Raw genomic sequence first — 21,768 nt, forward strand, 5'->3', positions numbered from 1 at the left:
GGATGTTATGTTCGTTTGATGTCATAGAGAAAACCTATTTTTTTTTCAGGCAAAATATTACTTTGTTATGCTTTTATTCACCTAGTCTTGTGTGACCATCGCCATTGTATTGACCGTAATTTGCAAGACAGACATCTCAGGAAGGTCAAGGTGGTGCTCGAGGGGGACATTCAATGTGCAGTAGAAGAAGACGTAGGGTGGTCATGAGCGAGTGCCCTCTGTGGAGCTCAAACTTTTGCTCTCCACAGGTTAGCAGAATAATTTCTCATTGCATTTACTAAGACAGCACAAATTCTAAGCTCCACAGGAGCATCTTACTTGCAGGACAGATTGCATGGCATCCAGAGACACCATTCTACGGTGCCTCTAGGCTCCCCACATCAGAAGATGTCCTATCCAAGTCCCTTCCTATCACTAATGGGTGCAGGGAGTGTGTCCTGACCCGTCGTGTCCTGCTTGCTGAGAAGGGATGCTCCTGCGACTGCTTTTCCCGTCCCTCCACCCCCCCCGCCGTGTAACCTGGGGGTTGGGAGACGCTGGCTCAATCCCCTGCTCTATCAGAGCTCGCCTGTGAGACCTGGGGAGCTGTGCTTTAAAATCTGGTCTCTAAAATAGTGATAACAGTATTTTCCTCCCTCAGAGAAGTTCAGTGATGATAAATACATGAAAGACTTCTGAGGTTTTCTGGTACTACAGAAGCAGATAAGTTTCAAAAATAGATTGAGAGATCAGGGGGTTTTGTATAATCTCCAAATAGTGAAGCGTTCAAACCTAAAACTGCAGAGTCCTAGCATTTTTCAGAAAATCAAAATAAATAGCAACACATTTTGCCTCTAATAAAATATCACTTTTCCCCACTTTAATTCCATTCTCCTTTCTTTTTCTGATGTATATTATAACACGATATGGAAAGAAGATATAGAACCCCAATAATTTCAAATAGGAATGTAATCTTTTTACAGGAAGCCTTGATTTATAAAGCCAACTCCCTGAGGTACAGACAGGTTTATCATTCTGCTATAAATGTCTGAATGCATAATGGAATGCAGACTCTAATTTCTATAATGTGTTTGGATGATGCATTGCTCATTGAGAACTGCAGATGAAGCCAAAGAAGAAATCTCAAACAAATTCTTCTGAAATTTCGGTCTTCTAATGCATTATTAAGGATTTCAGATAACAGGCAAGAATGCCGCACAATCTTGTGAAGTCAAAAGAGAGTTCATAAGTTAATATTTGACTGCAATTTAGTCTGTAATAATAAAGTTGCTTTTGCTTTCAGGCAGTTACAAGTACCAATAGCAATCCAGAGCCCCAATGGTTTAGACTGGAGTCAGCTTTTCATGAGAAATAGGATTTATTTATGATTATGATATTGTTATGTTTGACTAACAATGTACATAGACACTAGCCAGGTCTAACACAAGGATAACAAAGGTCTGGTAGGATACTTAATTGCATGCACACTTTGGAGGCTCTGTTTTCCCACTGAAATGATTTGTACAAATAAATCTTGATTATGACTGGATTTACACCCACTATTAGAAACCCATCCAGATAGCTTCTTTCTTCTATTTTCTTTCCTTTCTTTTTTTAAGTGCTGAATTGTTTAAGCTATTTCAAACAAAAGAAAGTAACTGGTTTTAATTAAAGCACAGCTAGAATATAAAATGTGTAAGTCTTATTAAAGTGCCTGGGAAAGACTATTGCAATGTATAGATGCTATTCCTTTGTTGCCAGCTCTTGTGATATTATCAGAAGAGTGGTAATATTTGATGTTTTTCTTGAAAGCCAAAGTTCCATGTATCATGTAGTATTTTAACAATTTCAGCTTTCCTTTAAAAAAAAAAAAAAAAAAAGAAAGAAAATTAAGGTCCTCGTGTTTGATGAAGAAAACTTGAAAAAATCGATCTCTTGTGTACCTTAAAAGATGACAAAGCCAGAAGGCAGAGAACTCAACATTCATTACTATTTTTTTAAAGATCATTATTTTAAGACTATCTCATGGTTTATGGGGCCTGATTCATGAGTTTGGAATGTCTGGGTTTGGCCATACTGCCTGCGTTATACAATTTTAAATGATCTCAGCATCCGCGAATAGGTCACTGCCTCCCAGTCTGCTGCCTTCCTTAAAACAAGTAATTAGCAACAACAACAACAAAAAAGACTTGAAAATCATTTGACTCGTTTATAGAAAAAACAGATCCTCCAGGCAAATCTCGTTGTGATGGGGAAAGCCTTGTCTTTCTGCAGGCGAGAGGGTCTCGAATGCACTTGGCAGCCGTTGAGTAGGGTGTGGAGGACTGCAGCCACGGTGCAGGAGCTGGAGAAGCATGGACAGAGCAGAGCTGGAGAAGCGTGGACAGAGCAGCACTGTCCTGAGAGAAACAGTCCTTCTCTTTGACCATTGCAAAATGCTCCAGATGCAGACCAGACTTGACACAAGGGTCACCCTTGCCCCTTCTAACTAACAGAGTTAAAAAAAAATAAATTAAAAATGCACATACTCCATCACACAATACTATGTCTTTCATATCTCATACCCTTGTTGTGTCTGGGAAGAAACCTTTTAACTAGGAAGGACCAGGGAAAAGACTGGTGTAGACAGGAGATCTGATACTCCAAAATGTCTCTTTCTTCGCTTCCCTCTACCCCCCACCTCCTGTTTTTCTTTCCATCCCTGGCAGCCTACTAAGGATAACTGACAACATAGCTGAGAGCTCTACCCTGAAAGTTAAACTGACTTAAATCTGAAATAAATCTAATGTCCATTGGTTTAGAGGTCTGCATTTGGAAACAGTCTGAGAAAATGAAGTGTAATTGCAAACTAGCCTCTGTATTAATTTTAGGGGGAGCTCTCCTAACACCTGTTTGTTTTTACTATTATTCTGGTTTATCGTAAAGAATTAGCTGGGCTTTTAGACATGTAGCATTATTTAATGCTTACATGCTGTCACTTAAAATAATAGCATTGCTTGCCCACCTGACTTTTACCTGTCATCAGTAGAAGATCTGCCTATAGAAAAACAGACAGGTATGTTGCAACACAGAAAGAACAGTGTTCCTATTTCCATTAATGTGCAACAGGACCCAGATGAATTCCTGGTCTGTGTTTCTGAAATCCTTTGGTCTTGCTTAAGACTAAGGGGGCAGGGAGGGGAGAGAAAAAAGAAAAGAAAAAAAAAAAAAAAAAGAAAAAAGTGAAAAAAGAAAAAAATGAAAGAAACTGACCTTCCTGCTTGAGCTAGCACTGTGGTAATAGAGCATTTCAAAGTTAAGTTAAAACATGGTATTGTGGAATTGCATATCTACACTGAGACTAAGATATTCTCTAATATACTCATCCAGAAGATTTTGTGAAAGCCATTCCTATCCATTCCCAAGAGGTCATGCAAATCCTAGGTTGTGAGGGACCCACTAAACACAAAGTTTAAACCTAGGAAATGGTCTATAAACTGGAAATAAGAATAGGACACCTAATGGGTCTGGGAGAGCAGGCTGAACAATTCATTCCTTCATGGTGCTGAGCAAACACTGATGTTGTCCCCATTTCTGTCTTGTGTCTTATGTTCAGGTGGAAGTTGTGGGTCCTAGGCCCTCCTTACAGCCCAGAAAGTGTTGGCTTCAACCTATAAATCCAAGAAATTACCCTAACCATTGGCATATATGGGTCCCAGAAATACATCTGTCATAAAGAAGTTTGCTTCTAGAAAGTGCTTAAATATTATTTACTTTAAAATATGGCCATTTATATTGTATTATCTCTTCCCTCAAAATTAGATGTCAACTTCTGGGTCAATTTTTGGGAGCAAAACTATGCGTTAGTTTAAGTTGGCATTTTTTTTTTAATATATTTGCGCTACTGATGCCTTGTCATTATACAACTTTGTACATCTGCTTTGTATTGGCTGATTGTTCCATCGGTATGGTGGTTACACTGGGCTAGTACAGAAAATCTGCTATATCAAGATAGCAAAGATTCATACCTTCAGCAGAAATAGGGAAGGCTGTCCTTTCTGAGCAAAGTTTTGTACACAGAGCTTTCAGCTGTTAGTCTATGTTCAGCTTTCAGGATTTAGTCTCATGGCTGAAGGAAAATTAATGTTTGATGTTACAATAAGTGGTGTTGGACTGTAGCTGGGGGCTGTTCTTGTGGTTTGGAAATGCTGTGTACTTGTTAGCTATTTCAGAGAAAAAATAATCACCATTTTCCGTATGAAGGTAATGCTGTTTCAGAGTAAAAGCCCTTAATTCTAAATTTATTGGTACATAGATTTACTAGGTTTTGTGTACAAATTTATTTACTCTGAATTTTTTGTTTTGAATTATAGACTGCTTAATAGAGATATACTTTACTGAAAGCACAGTTTCAGGCTTAACAACAGTGAGGTTATTCAGTGACTGTGTTGAAAGGAATATTTGTCTGCACCAAAGAATTAAGCACAAAGTTTTTTAAATGCTGAGGTTCAGTGGGGTTTGTGCTAAGTGACTGTCACAAGCAATTGTCTATGTATAACTCCTGTGACTCACAAAACACGAAAGGTCCCCGTTCTGTTTGTGTGAAAGCAATTTTTGCTGTGCACCAGCAAAAGCTCCCAGACGACATTTTGCCACCTGAGCTATAGGTCTGCACAAGAACAGGAGAGAGCAGACCAAGGCGAGGACCTTCTCCATCTGACCGGCCCCACCACCCTTTCCTCCTGCTCACAGTGTGCTGGTCCCTGCGAGTGGAGCAAGGGAACCAAACCACCTCGCAAACCCATTCCTGATGTGCACACTCTTAACTGGTTGTCAATGATGTAGCATGAAGAGGTGGCTCCTGTTTGGACCTTTGGTGGTGAGGCAGCATCCGTGGGCACAAAACTGAAAGTTGCCACTGCTTTTCGTGTGGTCTGGGTTGCAGCTCGTCGTGCTGCAACTCTTGGCAGATGACCCCAGGAACAGGGCTCGTGCATACTCTGCTGAGCAAACCCTTAAATGTAAAGAAAAAGGAGCACAAACAAGTCCATGTAGTCTGTTTATATAGCCCTAGAGATTCAGATAAAGAAAAACAAACATAACCTTTTCAGCTGTTCCTCACAAGGGAAAAAGAAAATGAAACATTTGATTATAATTGTTTTAATGAGCTTTGATTCAAAATGAAGTCATAATGGTCTGGTTAAAAAATATTCTGTTAATGAGCTTATATTTCTATCAAAGTGTGCAAGATGCAAAATTCTCTGAGGATAAAATTAAACAGCAAGCAATATTTATTTGCTGATGAATAAAATCCTGCTTATTCCTTGAAAAAAATAGTATTAGTAATAGTAGTAGTAGCCGCAGCAATAATAATGGCAGTAAGATTCATAGGAGCAGAGTAATAATAATCTAACCAGATTGTACATCATAGGTTTCACCTTGAAATTAGAGAAATGATATCAAGAATACCTGCTTCTGCGGGTCTAAAACCTGATCTTAGACATGCAAAAATCAGACCTGACTGTAGGCCACCTCTAAATATTGTAAACGGCTCTCCCCCAGTTTCTTTTTTATTATAAATTGCTATTTCTTTAGAAAGATGCATAGGATACCTAGGTTAGCAACAAAAGCAAAAAAAGAAAAAAAAAGAAAGAAAGAAAGGAGACATGAAATGTGCTAATTAGAGCAAGCAGTGTGTACTCCTAGTGAATAACACTAGGTCTGATTATTATACTGTTAGAAGAGAGTGATTGTACCTTACATTTTATGGTATTATATGGACTGCAATGTAGTTTTTCATATCACCTATTCCAGCCCGTAACCCAACTGGCCTCTAGCCCTAGAGCCCTGGACACAATCTGGAATTGGCCCACTTAAAGAATATCCACTCTTGGAAAAGCTTGTCTTTATAATGATGTTTTCCCTTTCACGTGCTGCAGAGGGTAATAGGATAATATGTGAGAATACAGGAATATATTTCATTCTGACTCAGAATATTTTTGTTCTGATTCAACTCTAATTCCTTTCAAATCTGAATACAGATCTCTTCTTCAGATTTCCATGTCAAGATATTTCTGAGCATTTCCTTGTGCAGCATATTACCTCTTCAGTGCAACCACTCATTCTCATGTCAGTTGATTTGCCTAATCAGGCTCTGGTTAAACAATGCGACTTGTCTTATGTAAAAAGAGACAGCTACAATCTGTTGTGTTTGTAGTTTCCGTTTCAAAAGGAAAACAAAAAACTAACATTAACAGGATGGATTTCAAGACCAACTCTTAATTACATTAAAAAATAAAATTTAATTAGTGGGATGCAGGAAGAAAGCAAAATTACATGCACAGCTCTGTGAACACAGCAATGTTACAGAGGTATTAACCATAAACACACAAGGATGGTTGGATAGAAGAAAACCAGAAAACCTTATGTAATGGGGAAAAAAGGCACGAAAGTATTAAATTGTCTTAACTTCCTTAGATCCTGAATCCACACAATTAAGAAGAAGTTGCCATATTACAAACCTGGGTGTGTTGTTTTGTTTGTTGTTTTTTTTTTTTTTTTATTTCTTTCCATAGACATACTTCTTTAACGATATATATACATGCATTTACAATGAGAGTTACCTACAGCAAGAAAAGAGATGCTGGACCTTAGGGCTGAAGTATGACTAACTTTGTTCCAGGCTTCTTAGCTTATGAGAAAACACATTTGCAGGAGAGTTTTCTGACAACCTGCTGTGCTTGACTCATCCTTAATTATTGTCTTTTGCAGTGTCCGTTCCTGTTTGTTCCTTGGCGCGGGGGAACTTTGGGGTTTTTTTTGTTGGTTTTGTTTTCCTTTTTGTGTGTGCATCCGTACCACCTTCACCGCCCTCCCCACCCCTCCGAACACATTGTCACAGACTATTTCTGGCCCCAGCTTCAACCATCCTTTAAAATAAAGAACAAACTGCTCCCGGAGTGATAATTCTACTTAGGAATGGATAGATTCTTACAAGCTTAAATCCTGAAAGGTACACAGAATGGTCTGCTCTAAACCACACGTTGCCATGGTTACATCCTTCTGTAGCTCAGATGGGGATAGGGGCCAATTATCAAGTTTTGTTTGCTTGATTTTAAGTAGTTTGTTACCTGGATACTCAACAAATAAGAAAACTGAAAAAAGACTTGTTTTCTTCTCCCTTAACTGAAAGAAAGAGAAAACAGTCATATCTGAATGTTAAAAAATCCAACAACATTCAGATTCTTAGTTACACAGTGAAAGCACTTCTAAACTGTTTGCTTTAGAGAGGGTTGGAAAGAGGCCTGTGAATAGATTTTGCATTAGCATCATAACACGAATTGTGGAAAAAGCAATTGATCTCATAATATCATTGTAAATCATGGGCAGGTGGAGACACAGGGTTAAATGATGCTGATTTTTTATCATTATTTAGACAATAAGGGTGTTTTTCTGCAAGGATCACTTGGATATCTAATTGAAGAAAGAAAAGAACCTTTCTGCTAGGTTGTAGCATACCAACGCTTACCTGGTGTCATTCATATGCCTGCTTTTTAAAGACCTCCTGAGCATGTTGTGTATGATAACCTGCTCCCGGGCTTAATCAGAAGCTTTGGTAACAAGCTGAAGATGGAAGAGTGAAGTTGGGTGGAGGAAGCGAGGGAGAAGAAGACAAAATTAAAATACCATCCTGTCAGTGTCCCTAATAGTTTATATGGGCAATGACAGAACACTATTTTAATTTTTATCTGGTCTCCTTTCTACTCATTTATTCCATCTCCTGCTTGTTATCGAAGTTTCAGATTAAACTTAAAGATATGAATGTATTGCCATAATAAATTTATAAGAGGATATTTAAAGAGCAAAGATTTGAATGACACAAATGAACCTCAGTGTAGCAGAGCTGAAGAAAGGATTTGCAGAGAGATGCCACAGCAGTCAGAAATGACTGCTAGAATCTCCTTAATTAAAAAAAAAAAAAAAAAAAAAAAAAGACTGAAATGCAATAGGCATAGAAGGTGTTTCATATAAATTTAGGCTTAACTTTAAATTATTGATGCTATTTTAAATAATCTTTAAAAAGGTTAAGAAAAACTAGTTTAAAGAAGATTATTGAAAAGTAAGCTAGCTATTTGGAACATACAAAACTGAAGATGTTTAAAAAGGAACATATATTTCTAATATGCACCTAAAATTTGAGTTGTTTTCACTTCATCTCTATTGCACCAGTTATTTTTCCAAATTGCATGAAAAATGATGTTTAGACTGCGTGGCCCTCAGATTTGCTATTGTTTTTTCCTAGTGAATAGGACACATCTGTCTGAACAAAACAGGGAGCTGCCACTTTAAGGCAAAATCTTTTGGTTCTTGCTTTCTCAAATGAAAGATGGTCCTGTTTATGAATAACTAGTTTGCAATTTGTTTAAATTACAAAGGATAATCAAAGAACATGGCTTTTCTTTGCAAATTAAATGAAATTGATAACCACCAAGAAGGCTACTAGCACAAAGCAGAACTCTGCAAACACCAGAAGAAGGAGTGAGTGAAAAAAAGTGATAAAACCCCTATGTGACTAGTAGAATTCTGCAATTGTTACTTTTGCTCTGTAATCCTGATTGGTAATTTATTTTAAAAAAAAAAAAAAAAAAAAAAAAAAGTAAAAAATGATTACCAGTCCTAACTCTGCAATCTTCTTTTTTGTAGGTAGAATATGTTGGAGACAGAAAATCTATTAAAATGGTAATACCAATAATTGCAGTTTGTGACAGTTAGTATTTGGAAGCAGGCTATTGCACAAGAGCCCTATTAAGGAGTGTGGGGAAGGTGAGGAGAAAGGGAAGCTGCATGTGAAGGAGTGGGGAAAGGATATTTAAAATGGGATCTCCTTGGGACCTGGAGCTGTGTAAACCAAAGTGGCTGCTGAAGGGAAGATGTAAGTACTCGGGGAAGGGGAACAGCCTCCCCAAACTTAAGGGTCCATCAGGGGTATGGTGACTTTAGGGAAATCTGGGAGGTGTGGCTGTGGGAGGTGTAGCTCTCTGATACATAAATTTTCCAAATGGATTAAATCTTTCCCACTTTTCATTTCAGCTCCTTTTCCAGGCTGAGGACCTTTACCCACCCGCCTGGCAGGAACATTTGCAGTGAGCTCTGGCTTTGGCATGCAACACCCCAGGCTTTGTGGAGCAGAGAGGTTTCTCCTCACCTCGGCAGGTCCGAGCAGCACCCCATCCTGGCAAGCCCCATCGATGGAAGGAATGCTACCTCCCCCCTTTCAGTGGAAACACTGGAGGAGGGGCTCAGAAACATCTGCTGAAGTACTGAGAAAGCAATGGGGAGAGGAAGGGAACAACCCCTGGGAAAGAGTGAAGTGAGAGCAGACACACAGGAAGGATGAAAAAGCTCCCGAGCAGCACGTGGTGTCCGGATGGGTCGGGGCACGATGGACGATGACCAGCTCTGTCCGTCTGAGCTGATCGTGCAAGCCTCTCGGTTTTGTAACAGCTCTGGAAAGACAGGGAAGCTGCATTTTCTAGAGTCTGGGGAAGGTATTAGAGAACAAAATGGGGAGGGAACGGTAAAAGGGATTGCATTTTGATGGGAAGTTTAAATCTTCCATGGCATGAAAGAATGCTATACCGCATTATATCTACGGATGCTCACATTGCCTGGAGACCTACTAATATCTGGGTACGTATAGACATACACAAGCAACAAGAGTGGGCGATTGAGACTGGGAACCATCAGCCCATTGATTTAATAAATTTGCTTTTGTTGCTACTTCAGTGTGGACTTTTTCCCAGTAAAACATCTCATTGGTTCTTCCAGTTTTACCTGCTTGTGATCTACCTTTTGAAGAGAAGATATAAGACCCATGTATGTTCAAACACTAAAGCTGCAGGGATGAGAGACAGAAGCAGAAGTCTTTCAGTTACATGCCCATTTTTCGTGCTGAACATTCAGTTGCAGTTAACCAGGGATTCTTATCACAGTGTAAAGTAAGATTTTACATAGGAATACTGCCCTGCAGCTATGACGATACAGGTGGGTTTCATGCCATATAACAACAATAAACATAGAGGTTCTATTATGTATAAGATCTATACAGTTAATATTATATCTTCTTGCAAGGGATAAATACCGATACTTTCTTTGCTCTCACTGAAATCAGCTGCAAAACTCATTTTTGGGCCAGAATTTTGCCTAGCAAGCTCAGACTCAGTTGTAAGACTTGAGTTATACTGGAGACAATGAAATTACAGAGCAAAGAAAAAGGAGAGAGGAGAACATGTAATAGGGAAGTGAACCAGAGGTATGGCTGGGCACTTTATATCCAGATGATCCCCTTCTGCCAGCCTAGCTTAGAAGAAGTGGAAATACACCACTCACTCTTCCATTTAATGACAAACAAACAAGCAGACAAAAAAACACCAAAAAAACCAAACCACGCTGCCAGGTCAGGTATTTGGCTTTGCAAGAACAGGCGCTTGTGGACCGGAGTTATTTTTGCAAAGAAGGAAGAGCGAGTGTTTGCAGAGCCTCAGGAAGTTTCTCCAACCTCCTGCCTAACCCCGTTGGGTGGTGATGAACAGCCGCTGCAGAGTGAAGGGGAACGGGGGAGCCACCGAAATCCTACTCCGGGGCTCGTGGCTTGGGGCTGGCCTGGACAGGGATGAGAAGAAACCAAGATGGAAAAAAATGCTTCAGCAGCAGAGGCTGCAGCCAGGAACCAGCAGCTGTCTCTAGGCTTTTCAAGGTTGTAGAGAAATCGCAGTGCATTCCTGGGGATTGCAGCGCTGGGCTGCGGGCAGGAGCCTCGTGCCTAAATATTCTCTGTGGCTTGGCTGTTTCTTGGCTTATAGAATTTAGTCAGATCCTTGGCTTGCTCTGGATTAGCTTTACCTTTAAAGTTGGCTTGGACAACGCCAGTGGAGAAAACCAGATGTAACTTGTAACAGCATAAAAAGTCCAGGAACTCTACAAATATGTAATTTTCTTGAAAAAACAAACAAAACCTGTTTTCCATAAAAATAATTTTAGAAGAGACTATTTACCTTAAAAAAAAAAAAAAAAAAAAAAAAAGGTATTAATTTTCAGGGAGGTAATTAACATGCGATGGGCCAAATTGGTGCCTGGGGTAATATCATTTAAACTGGTTGTGTTTGTACCATGGTTTAATTTAACTGAGTGTGTATGATAGCTGGATATGTATGGTAATCATAGTGCTCCTGAAAAAAAGGATGTGGCAATCATACACACATATAACACTTTTTTCATTTCTAGCTTTATCTCCTGTATATTATACTTACACGCACTTCAAGCAGTTAGTTGACTGAGGATGTTAAAAAAAATGTAGTTAGATTTTGTGTCTACTAATCATTTTTGAGTTTAAGCTCTAAAAATTAAAACAGAAGCCTAGGCAACCCAACTTTCCCAGTTTGGATGTAAGGGCTGCTTGATTACTCAGGAGCGCTGCTGGATCTAGCTCCTCGCTTATTAAAACACACACTACAAACAGTATATGCATTTTTAAACAAATTGGGCCATGTGGATGCTCTTACCCATTCACTTGGGCCTCAGCAACACACCAGCATCCCTTACACCTCTGGCCTGCGATGAACACTTCATAGCTTCTTGTAAGTGTCTCACCTATTTCAGAAAGTAGTTAATCACTGCAGTGAATCTATAGTGATTTTGTTTGCTGCATTGCTCTTTGGCAAGCCCGTCTTGCTTCTGATGTAACGTTTCTCAGATAAACAAGGTCTAACTGGATGGGGATGGCATTTCAAAGCCAACCGTTAAAGGCTCACAAAGTGGAGCAAGGCAGTAGAAAACTGAGCCAGAAGGAAAACGGTTAATGCCCTCTGTTCACAGACAGCCTCTTACTTCTGTAATGCAGTACTCCTGACTGACCAAAATTACTGTCGTTGTTTCACTTTGTTTGCTATCCAAATGCAAAGCTAAACAGAGCAAAGCAATTGCTTGACTGCAAAATTAACTCTGAAAAAGCTTCTGTAATACAAGTACATATCATTATCTGTATTAACATAATTACTGGACCACAATACCACTACTCCTGACACTGAATTAGTGTACCTTCTTGCATGACCTAGAAACGGCACAGAAGTGCTTATAAAAAGCTCTTTTAACAGATGTTTGTGACTTTGTGGTAGACATTCATGTGTTGGTGCCCAACATGAAGGGGATGCTTTTATATGTTGCTGGAGAGTGACTACAAAAGACAAGGCTTTTGAACGTATGTAAGAAGGGTGAGGCAAATACATTCATATTTAGGAGCCAAACTTAAAGTTTTTCAGAATTACTGCTCAGGTCCCCTGACATCTACTTCCTCATAATTTCAAGTCATTCTGCTTTCACTATGTAAAAGCGTCCAGTGTGTCACACGGTAGGACTATTCCTGAGCTGTAAGTGCTAATCAATGGTGCACTAATAATGCGAGCTTTTCTTTTTAGGGAGAACCGTCCATATTCCACTATGGTTGAGTACCCTAGGAAGCATGATGGGGAAAATGGAATCACCTCCAAACAGACATGGATTGGGGGTGATATCAATGTGAGAGAAAAGTTGAAAGGTTAAAACAACAGCAGCAACAACGTAAAAAAGCTAGACTTTTGTTTTGGGGGATGTCTCCGTCAGAAGCAGAAAAACAGAACAAATGTACACCAGAAAAGAGGCTAGTGGCTCTGAGATCGTCTTAAGATCTGGGATATCTATAACATTTTCAGAACATGACTAGTCAGTCTTAATTTGCTGTCCTGGTATCACATCAAATAGCCACACAACTCTTCATGGTTTGCTGTCACCATCACGTCAATGACCTTGGCAGCCGGGACTGCTGAGGAAATGAGGGAAAGAGGATAAGTCGCTGCCCTTCCCTCAGACAAATTTTGCAGTTTTAGACTTTTCTAATGCCCCTTTATATTTTCAAATACCCCTTAACCCAGTATTAAGAATGCATTACACTGGATAGTTAATTCAGCTATTGTAAAATGCACAAGATGTTGCACAGACATTGGTGCATAGCCTGTGGTTATTGAAACTGTGCATGAACAGGCTAAGCAGCAAGCCTTCTTTCAGCATAATTTTTGAGATACTGATCATTTGGGTATCTTTTCTGAAAGGTATGTCTCCCTCATTTGTGCTGTGATTGCAAGGCACGCATGGTGTGGAGGGGCACATGGACTGGGGCACTACTCCTGTATACAACCTCTTATCTCTCAGAGTGAATCTCCCCACTAAATGCACCCCTATTTGCTATTGCTGTGAACTGCAACAATTTTTATCTGTTGCTTTTCTACACCATCCATAAAGCTCGGAGGTGGGAAACATGTTTACCTTTCCATGTCAGTCTGCGCCACAGTCCAGATCCTCTGCCTTCCCTGGACTCCGGTCAAGGAGGAGTACAGCGTTTCATGCTGTAGGAGGAGGTAATTGCTCTGTTTGTACCTGCTTGTACAACCACATTCACCTCCAGAGATGGAATGTGCGTTAGGAGTTTAGAACTATTAGAAAATGGCTATCAGCCAAACTGCTGCATTAACAGGTATTACTGTATTTGCTACATTTTCCTCTCTTCAATAGCCAGGCAAACACACGTGTTAGGTGTCATGGGGATTCGGTTGTGGAAGGTGCACATCGCACAATCCACAGAGTTAGGGTTTACGGTGGGCACGCAAGACCCTTTCAGCACATGACAAGAGAAAGCTGATTTATACAGACTACATTGTGGGACTGCATTTTCAAAATTTGCTGGTGGATATAGCTACCAAGCCCATCTTTCAGAAGCATTTATTTTTCCTTCATATAGATAAAGAGTCCTAAGTGATTTAGGTACTTCTGAGAACCCTACTCTGTCCCTGTGCATTTTTAACTGTTCTGGAGGAAAGACAGTGCTATCAAACATCCTGTAGCTTCATCTGAGTTTCTGAAATGTAACAGCACTTGCTTATTGTCACAGCATGAACTTCATCCCAGCTGGGTAGTGCTTCTTCAAGCAACACAAATGCCTTAATGTCAGAAATACCTTCCAGTATTAAACCCTGTGCCTTTAAGGGGGGTGCATTTGGCATTAAACAGACTTTCCAGCTAATGAATTTCTCAAGTTACAAGAATAATGGCCTTTTTAATCTTAGCAAGAGTAATTAAACAGACATTTGTTATTAATGATGTTGTTAATGGCAGTAGATATTGAATTTTCACTGTAGATATCACACAGTTGTATAGTGATTTTTTGGAGGTTTTTATTAATATATTTTTTTCCTGTTTCTGAAGGTATTGATTTTCTCCCTGTTGCGAAGCAACTTCTTTGCCTTCATTTTGTTCTTGTTGGAGATCCTCGCCTTCATCTTCCTTTGTTGGCCAATCTGACAGTAAAAGGACCAGATCCTGTCTGCTGCCACCCCTGAATTGCCTGGAATGATTTTTGCAGAAAGGGATGTGGGTAGCAGTGACTGCTTCTGCAGTCCTTTTTCAACACTTGCTGGGGGTTCCCATCTGTGTTTTACCCCAGGGAAATATGAGTTTGTTACATGCCCGGCTAAAAAAAAATCTAGCTTTCTAGCTCAGGTTAAAGAAACTCATGTTTGTTTTTTGGTTTTTGTTTGTTTGTTTGTTTGTTTGTTTTTTAACTCTTGAGTACAGAATCAGCCAAGACAGCAGGCAAGATACTTTCTATCTTTTTATTTTCAAGCATATTATGCTCTCTTCCTTGTGTTCTTGATGCCATGCAAAGTATGGAGAAGGGCAGTACACTTAAGCCTGAAGCTCAGATCTCATGTGTTAGACCACTAATGAAGCCTCTGCTTTTAACCATTGCTCTGAATTGAACACAATGCAAGTTTGTGCTCTCCTCTGAGTGTGTACAAACCCTCTCAAGGTGCAGTGCATTCTCCATCAACCAGTTGCCAACCTTGCTCAATACTGTGGAACAGATTATAGCTGTGGAGACATCCCTGTGGAGGAGACGCCTTCATTCTCCTTCTTCTCTTACACATGTGTTTTCAGTATTATGGCTTCAGATAACCTTGCGTTAGACTTCCTACTCCTTGCCTTCCATAGCTTTCTCTTGGTTTATAGCAATCATGTACCAGTAGTTACTGAAACCGCAACATCTCTTGCTCTTTCTTACCATCCTTTACTAGTGCTAGGATCAATGCTGAATAAAATGTGGGTTTATTACCATGTGGGATTCCCAGCCCTTCCTGATGGGAAGAGAGATTAATCAGAATAATTTTTCCATGAAATGAAGGACTTTTCTAACCAGGCTTAGAAACAGCTTTTGAAGTGACATGGGACCCTGCTTGACTCCTTGTGCCTTTCACATCTTAATTTCTCCTGAGAAAAATGCTTGACAAAAAGCTTTAAAAAATCTCCTGAACTCTAGAGACCAGGATTTGTCTGCTTTTGGATTGTGTCTGTCGGTGGATGCTTTCCAAGCTCTCATGTTTCTGTGAATTCCAGTTTACACCTTTTAAAAGTGCTCCTTCTGGCTTGGCTTGCTCTCCTCAAGGGCTTGGTCTGAGCTCTGAGCCTGTTTCCATCACATGCTTAACCTGCCTTTCCCGTCTCTTCAAGTATTATTACTTTACACTAAAAAGAAGGGGAAAAACCCCAAACAAAACAAAAAGCCCTGGCATCAGTTGCTAATTTCCCTTCCTCTGTCAAGATTACGCTAGTAGCTCTGAGTAATTTGGTCTCTTTTTCTCAAGGGAGTAGGACTGAAATAATCCAATGTTTATTTTTATACAAATTCTCACAGTGCTACAATGTTTCGGAGACTTCCTGGGATGTTTCTAGTTTTTTCACAGGCTAAAAGGCCATTCTCAGAGGTAGCTCCTTCATGTAAACCTAAAAATGGCACTTTCCCACAATATAGCTTATCAGGAAGTTTAAAGTTCAATAGTCTCTCTCCCCCCCATCTCACACACATGAAAGTAAGAAATAAAAAATGAAGGGGTTGTTCCAGTTCTGTTGAGAGTTGCCTCTCAATCATTTCATTTTGGTGTGCTGACTGATTTTAATAGTATGATGGGACCCATGATGGTCTGAGGACAGAAGGGAGGCAAAATTTGTAGGGAAAGAGAGCAGCTTTTATTAAATAAATTTTGATTTATCCATGCAGTAGCTGGTGAGGGGAAATGAGATGCTCTCAGCATTCCTCATGCTTTGGATTTATGATCATACCCTCTTATGGGCATAGGCACAAAATTAATTTCCATACTAAGGCATTAAAACTGGAATGGCTTGATTCTTCTACCTCTAAAATGTGTGGGATGGTTTAATTAAGAACAATTGGATGAAAGTCTGCCTAGCTTTGGTACTCTGAGGATTGGAGTTCCAGGATTGTTTGGTTTGGCTTTAATTCTGATTACTTTCTTTAATCCCATCGTGATTGCCAATAAAACTTTTGAATTCAAGGAAAACCAAGTTAGTGCTTGGCATGTTTGAAAACCTTAGGCAAAGACCTGGTCCTGCCTCCCATCCTTCCTTTCTCATGTTAAAGAATAAGTTTGCTTGTGTGAATAAAGACTGATGGCATAAGCGCTGGTTTCAAGATCACAGAAAGAGAAACCCAGTTCCTTTCCCAATGCTCTGTCAAGGTCTTATTATATTGCAGATGCATTGGAAAGAGATGGCTCCTCGCTTTCTCAAAGTTTCAGCCCCGTTTTTTTGCTTGATTACTTATTGCCACCCCAGGGACCCTTGCTGTTACGATTGTTGTTAAACAAAATTGCCTTGCTGGCATTGTGTTCTGACAAACAATTTACACCTCTGTAAACTGATTAGTGCAGCAGTTTTATCTTGACAGCTAATCCTTGTCGAAGAAACAGGTCTGCCGGGTGACCCTACAGAAGCTAGAACATGAATTACATAAAATGCAAAAGGTCTTGGGTTTGCAATCATTTCAGACATCTAAAGGCCTGCAGACCATCTAAGTCTAGAAAGAAATTATCTTATTACAAATATTTCTTGTAAGACTGAACTGGCAGAATGAAAGCAGAAATCCAGTATTTTTTTCTCCAGTGGACTGCAGCACATCATTTGGAAGAGGGGAGACGGAGCACACAGGTACTTTAGGTGTCATGTGCTCTGGATGTCACTGAAAGGGGAAGTGACAAAAATGAGGAATTTCAAACCTCTGGCAGCCACTGTGCAGCACCAAAATGAGCAGGTACTGGCAGACTGCTGGTGTTGCAGTAGCTGAAACTGGGAAGTTCTAACCTTGGCAGAGGTGAGGCGTCCCATGAGAAATGGGGTTTGCCAGCTTGTGTAGTAATCCACACAAGGAAGGAAAAAGTGAGTAAAACCTGCACAGCTCAAAGCAAAAGCCTGTAAACCCTGAGTTTGCCCATGCTACATCACTTGTCTGAGATGTAGACAGAAAAAGGAAAATTGCAGGGTAACTGGCTACAATAGGAATGGGGGAAAAAGTCACAAAGAGCCTCAGGACAATGATAGGAAATAATAACAAGAGGAAGGTAAAAATACATTGCTAAACGGACATTTAATAAAGGAAGCAACTATGCCAAGACAGCCTTTGGAAAGTAGATGAAAGCTGCCATTTTGTATCTCTAAATAGCCAAGAAAATGGAGTAAAAGCTTCAGATACTACAAATAAAACTAAATTCAGAACACAAACTCTCATCCTTCTCACAAATTCTATTTTTTTGGTATTCTGAGTACAAAGCACCAAACTGGACAACCAAAGAGTGATAAGCAATAAACTCTATTTCATCCAGCCACAGTAGGTAGCGTGCCTAATATCTTCTAATTTCAGGGGATTTTTTTAATGTTTAGGAATCGGATTTATCTTGCTGAATTGCAGCTCTCTTGGTGTTGTGTGTGTGTATAGCCTCAGTTAACTGTGCAGGTCTTTCCACAGCTGGGAGAAGACAAAGGCATCTCTGCAGGTCAGTTTTTCCACAGAGCCACCTTGGCTGGGAGGAAATGCACCAGAACTATTGACTTCTTTTTGATCTGACAAAATGGCTTTGCAGTGGTACCTACAAAACAAAGAAATATACTCTTCTGGGTTTCAGCCACTCAGTGGAAAATTTCAAAATAAATAAAAAAACCCACAACCAAAACTCAAGTGAAAAACAGACTTTCAAAATGTCTTCCTGAATAACTCCACAACTCTGTTTAAGAAAAATTGAAATGCTATTTTGTTCAATAGTTTCAAAACATTTCTTCCCAAACTTTCTCAAGTCTTGGCCAACTCCAGAGGTGGCACCTTGAGCATCTGTGTTCCCAGGTCTGGCCAGTCTGTGGCTGGGAGCTTGGTCTCTTTAGCAGCGTATCAGGTGAAAAGGCAGCAAGTCACATGGAATAATTTTAGAAACCTGCCTGAGCAAGAAATTTTCAAAACTGGCACAGCTGCCAGTTTCCTTGGCTTCAACCAGAACTTCATTAAAATCATTCTGTTCCCATGGATCAGCTACATTTTGAAAAATCAGCATTTTCCAGTGGGAAAAACAAAAACATTCAGTTGGAACAGTTGCAGTCATTTCTAGTAACAATCAAATGAGATGATAACTTGGAGAACAGCTCTAGCAGTGGACACGCATCACAGCACTATGCTGAACACCACAACCTACCACATCAGGTGGAGTTCACTCAGCTCTTGTGCTGATGCTGATCTGTTGTCTCTGTCAAAATACTTGCATGAAAAGGTAAGGAAATAATCCTTTGCTTCTTGATGGCATTCATTTCCATGTTTGCTATGTAGATTTCATAAAATGACATAAACTTGTAGGTTACAGGGAGAGGGCACCTTCTTCATCCCTTAGTACTTTTTGTGCATTGAAATTGCAAACCATACATTTTTTGTTGTTCTTGATGGGACATACAACATGTCCACCTAGAGTTGCTCCATACACTCTGTGTTCTTTTGCTTTACTTGATGAAAACAGAACCTCTTATCAAGGCAGAAAGGTAACAAGCATATCTAAAAAATGTTTTGGGAAACAGGAGTCAGGTGCTTTGTGCATTATCAGTCTCTGGCAATGAGGAGGTAAAATAAAGCAGACACGGCTTCCTAGAAAGTTGAATGAGGACACATTTCCAGCTGTTCTCTCAGGCAAGGGTCTTGATCAGTAATCTTGTTAGAGATAATTATGAATACACTCAAAAGTAATTATAGCACAAACCTACTTTATGTGTAACACTTGCCCTTATGGTAGTATAAGAGACTTCGTATAGGTCACCAAAGAAATAAACATCTGAACTTGATTTCAAGCTGCTGTGTGTTGGATCTGGCTACCAAACCCTTACCACACAAACCCAATACATGCTGTTATTGCAAAAAGGAAAAAAGCCATCAGACAGAGACCCCCGACATCTCCACACTTGCTCACGTCTTGCAAATTTTTATTTCCTCTAGCCAGGAAAGTAGCCCTTCTTTGGGAACAAAATCAAATGATTTGGCTGAATTTTCGACGGAAATGTCATTCATAGCTCTCTGCTGTGAGTTCCGTCAGTGAACATATTCACTGCTCTTAACCACTGTTTCCTTCCTACTATATTTGGGAAGAAGAAAAAAGAAATTCTCCTTGGAAAGTTTGGATATAAAATGGCGTATCAAAAACACTGTTTTAGAAAAGATGCTTGAGTTGATATTTGCCTCCTTTTCTCTCAAAGTTATTGCTCTAAGTGTCTACATAGAAGGGGCTTGCTCCCCCCCCCCCCCCCCCCCCCCGAGTTAAAAGACAATCAGGTTTACAATTACTTGTATTATGGTAGTATATTTGATGCTTCCCCGTAAAATTGGAGGGTTATTGTATCAGAGAAGAAGATAGTCCCCACAGTTAAGCTGCTGCAATTGAAAAGAATAGACAAAAGTGTGGGAGAAGGGGATATTGTATTATTGCATATTGCGTTATTACAGATAGGGAGCTGAGACATAAAGAGATGAAATAACTTGACCAAAGCTGCACAGGAAGTCTGTGATAGACACTAGAATTAAACACAGATCTCCCAACCCTCAGTCTGGTTCTCCAGTCATGAAGCTATTGTTCCTCTCTCCCTTGTCTCCTAATTGGATCCATAGGCACCTTCTGTCACTGACTTCTGCTAAGTATTGTGCCTGTAGGTAAAGCCCCCACACTTTTTTTTTTAGTGCTGATACTAAACTTTAATAACTAGGGCATCCTTCCACTTTTTTTTCCTGATGCCTGACAATAATGGCTCAGTAATTACTGAACTAATGTTATCAATTCCAACAGATATCACATTTATTAAACAGAAAATGCTATGTTGCTGTTCATCAGTTAGGAATGTGTATAATTGAAACATGAAAATGAAGTCTGTATGAATATGTGTGATTCATCATGAATTCTGCAAGCCCTACACTAACTCTTCTTTTCTTAATTAAGCTGTCAAATGGAAAACTTATAATTAATGCAACAGCATATTTTGTAGGAGTTCGTTTCTACCCCCATATAAAGCTCGATTCAGCAGAAACATTACAAGGATTATATGTATGGATTGGGCACCTTTGTCTTATTAAGCAAAATTTTTGCTGTCCTGCATAACTATTTTTAGTCCATTCCACCGGGATCTTCCACAAAAAATGAACATGGGATTGAGACTCACTCATTATTTTTCTCCCTCCCTTTCTAGACACAAATAGTGATTCACTTGCTATGAGAAACTCATGTTACAGGCCTACTAGAGCATTTAGTCCAGTAAATTAAGACTGTGGTGATAGAGACAGAAACAGCACAGCTTCTTCACTGCCCTGCACAGGATGAGTGGTTTGGTTCATCGCCTGGATCTGGACTGATGCTCACAGACAAGCCCACGCATGACCTTAGGACATCTGCACTGGGGACAACTCAGGGGTTTGAGCATTGCTTTTAGAACATCTACACCTCCTCGAACCACAGATTCAGGTGCTGCTGGTTTTGGCTCCACTCTTCACTCTCGCACGACAGTTAAAAAGAGCGCTTGCTTTTCACTTGCTGTGCATCTTTCTCAGGTGGGATCAGAGATGCCCAAGTGAAGACCCATCTGCTCTGCACGCACAGTAAAGGTAACATTGTCCTTTCCCAAATAGGTTTCCACACTGCATTTCACTGCCATTTGTTTGTAGGCAGCTTATGAAGTGTCTTACTGTGCTTATCCCCCTGCTAGTCATAAAAGATAGTGCTTTAAAAGTAATCTCTTTGGCCTTTTATGCAAGAACCCAAGTGTTTTACAGAACATTTACATTTTCCACTGTAAAGTAATAACCTCCAGTATGCCATTTTCCAGGCAGGGAAAGCACAGCAGGGCTTGGGAGGACAGCTCAACCTCCCAAGCCCAGCGCGGGTGTGAAGAGCCTCCAGCCAGGGATGCTGTGGTCAGCCCTGCCTTTGCCTCTGCCCGGTCCACCACCAACAGCAGCTTGTGCACTCGTGGTCATTCATCCTCTGGTTGTGGTTATTTTGCTTGTAATTTCTTATAATAGCCCCAGATTACACAGAGAAAAGCCAGTTTCCATTGGCAGGGGTGGGGCAGCGGGCATAACGCAGGAAGAGACTTTTCTCTTCTTGCAACATCAAAGCCACAAGATTTCCATATGCCTTTTTTTTTTTTTTTTTTTTTTATACTTTACATCTGATTACAACTGTTTTCACTTTAGTGCCAAAAGAGAATACCTAAAACAGTGTAGAAGAGGAAGACACAGGGGTTTGTGGGCACTTGCAGCTGCCAAATAGAGCAGCTGTAATGCTGCGGGTGCTTGGGAAACCAATTAGAAACACATGGAGTGACAAAAAAATGTATGTAACATAAGATTAGCACAGTGAA

The 21,768-nt window shown here is 40.0% G+C and overlaps 1 protein-coding gene across 1 annotated transcript in view; it reads left to right on the forward strand.

Annotated features, from left to right (window-relative positions):
• MBLAC2 (metallo-beta-lactamase domain containing 2) overlaps positions 1-21,768 on the forward strand; it is a 270,688-nt gene that overhangs the window by 122,848 nt on the left and 126,072 nt on the right. The window lies entirely within an intron of this gene.

This window comes from Accipiter gentilis, chromosome Z (genome assembly GCF_929443795.1).
Source record: "Accipiter gentilis chromosome Z, bAccGen1.1, whole genome shotgun sequence".
Classification (NCBI taxonomy): domain Eukaryota; kingdom Metazoa; phylum Chordata; class Aves; order Accipitriformes; family Accipitridae; genus Astur; species Astur gentilis.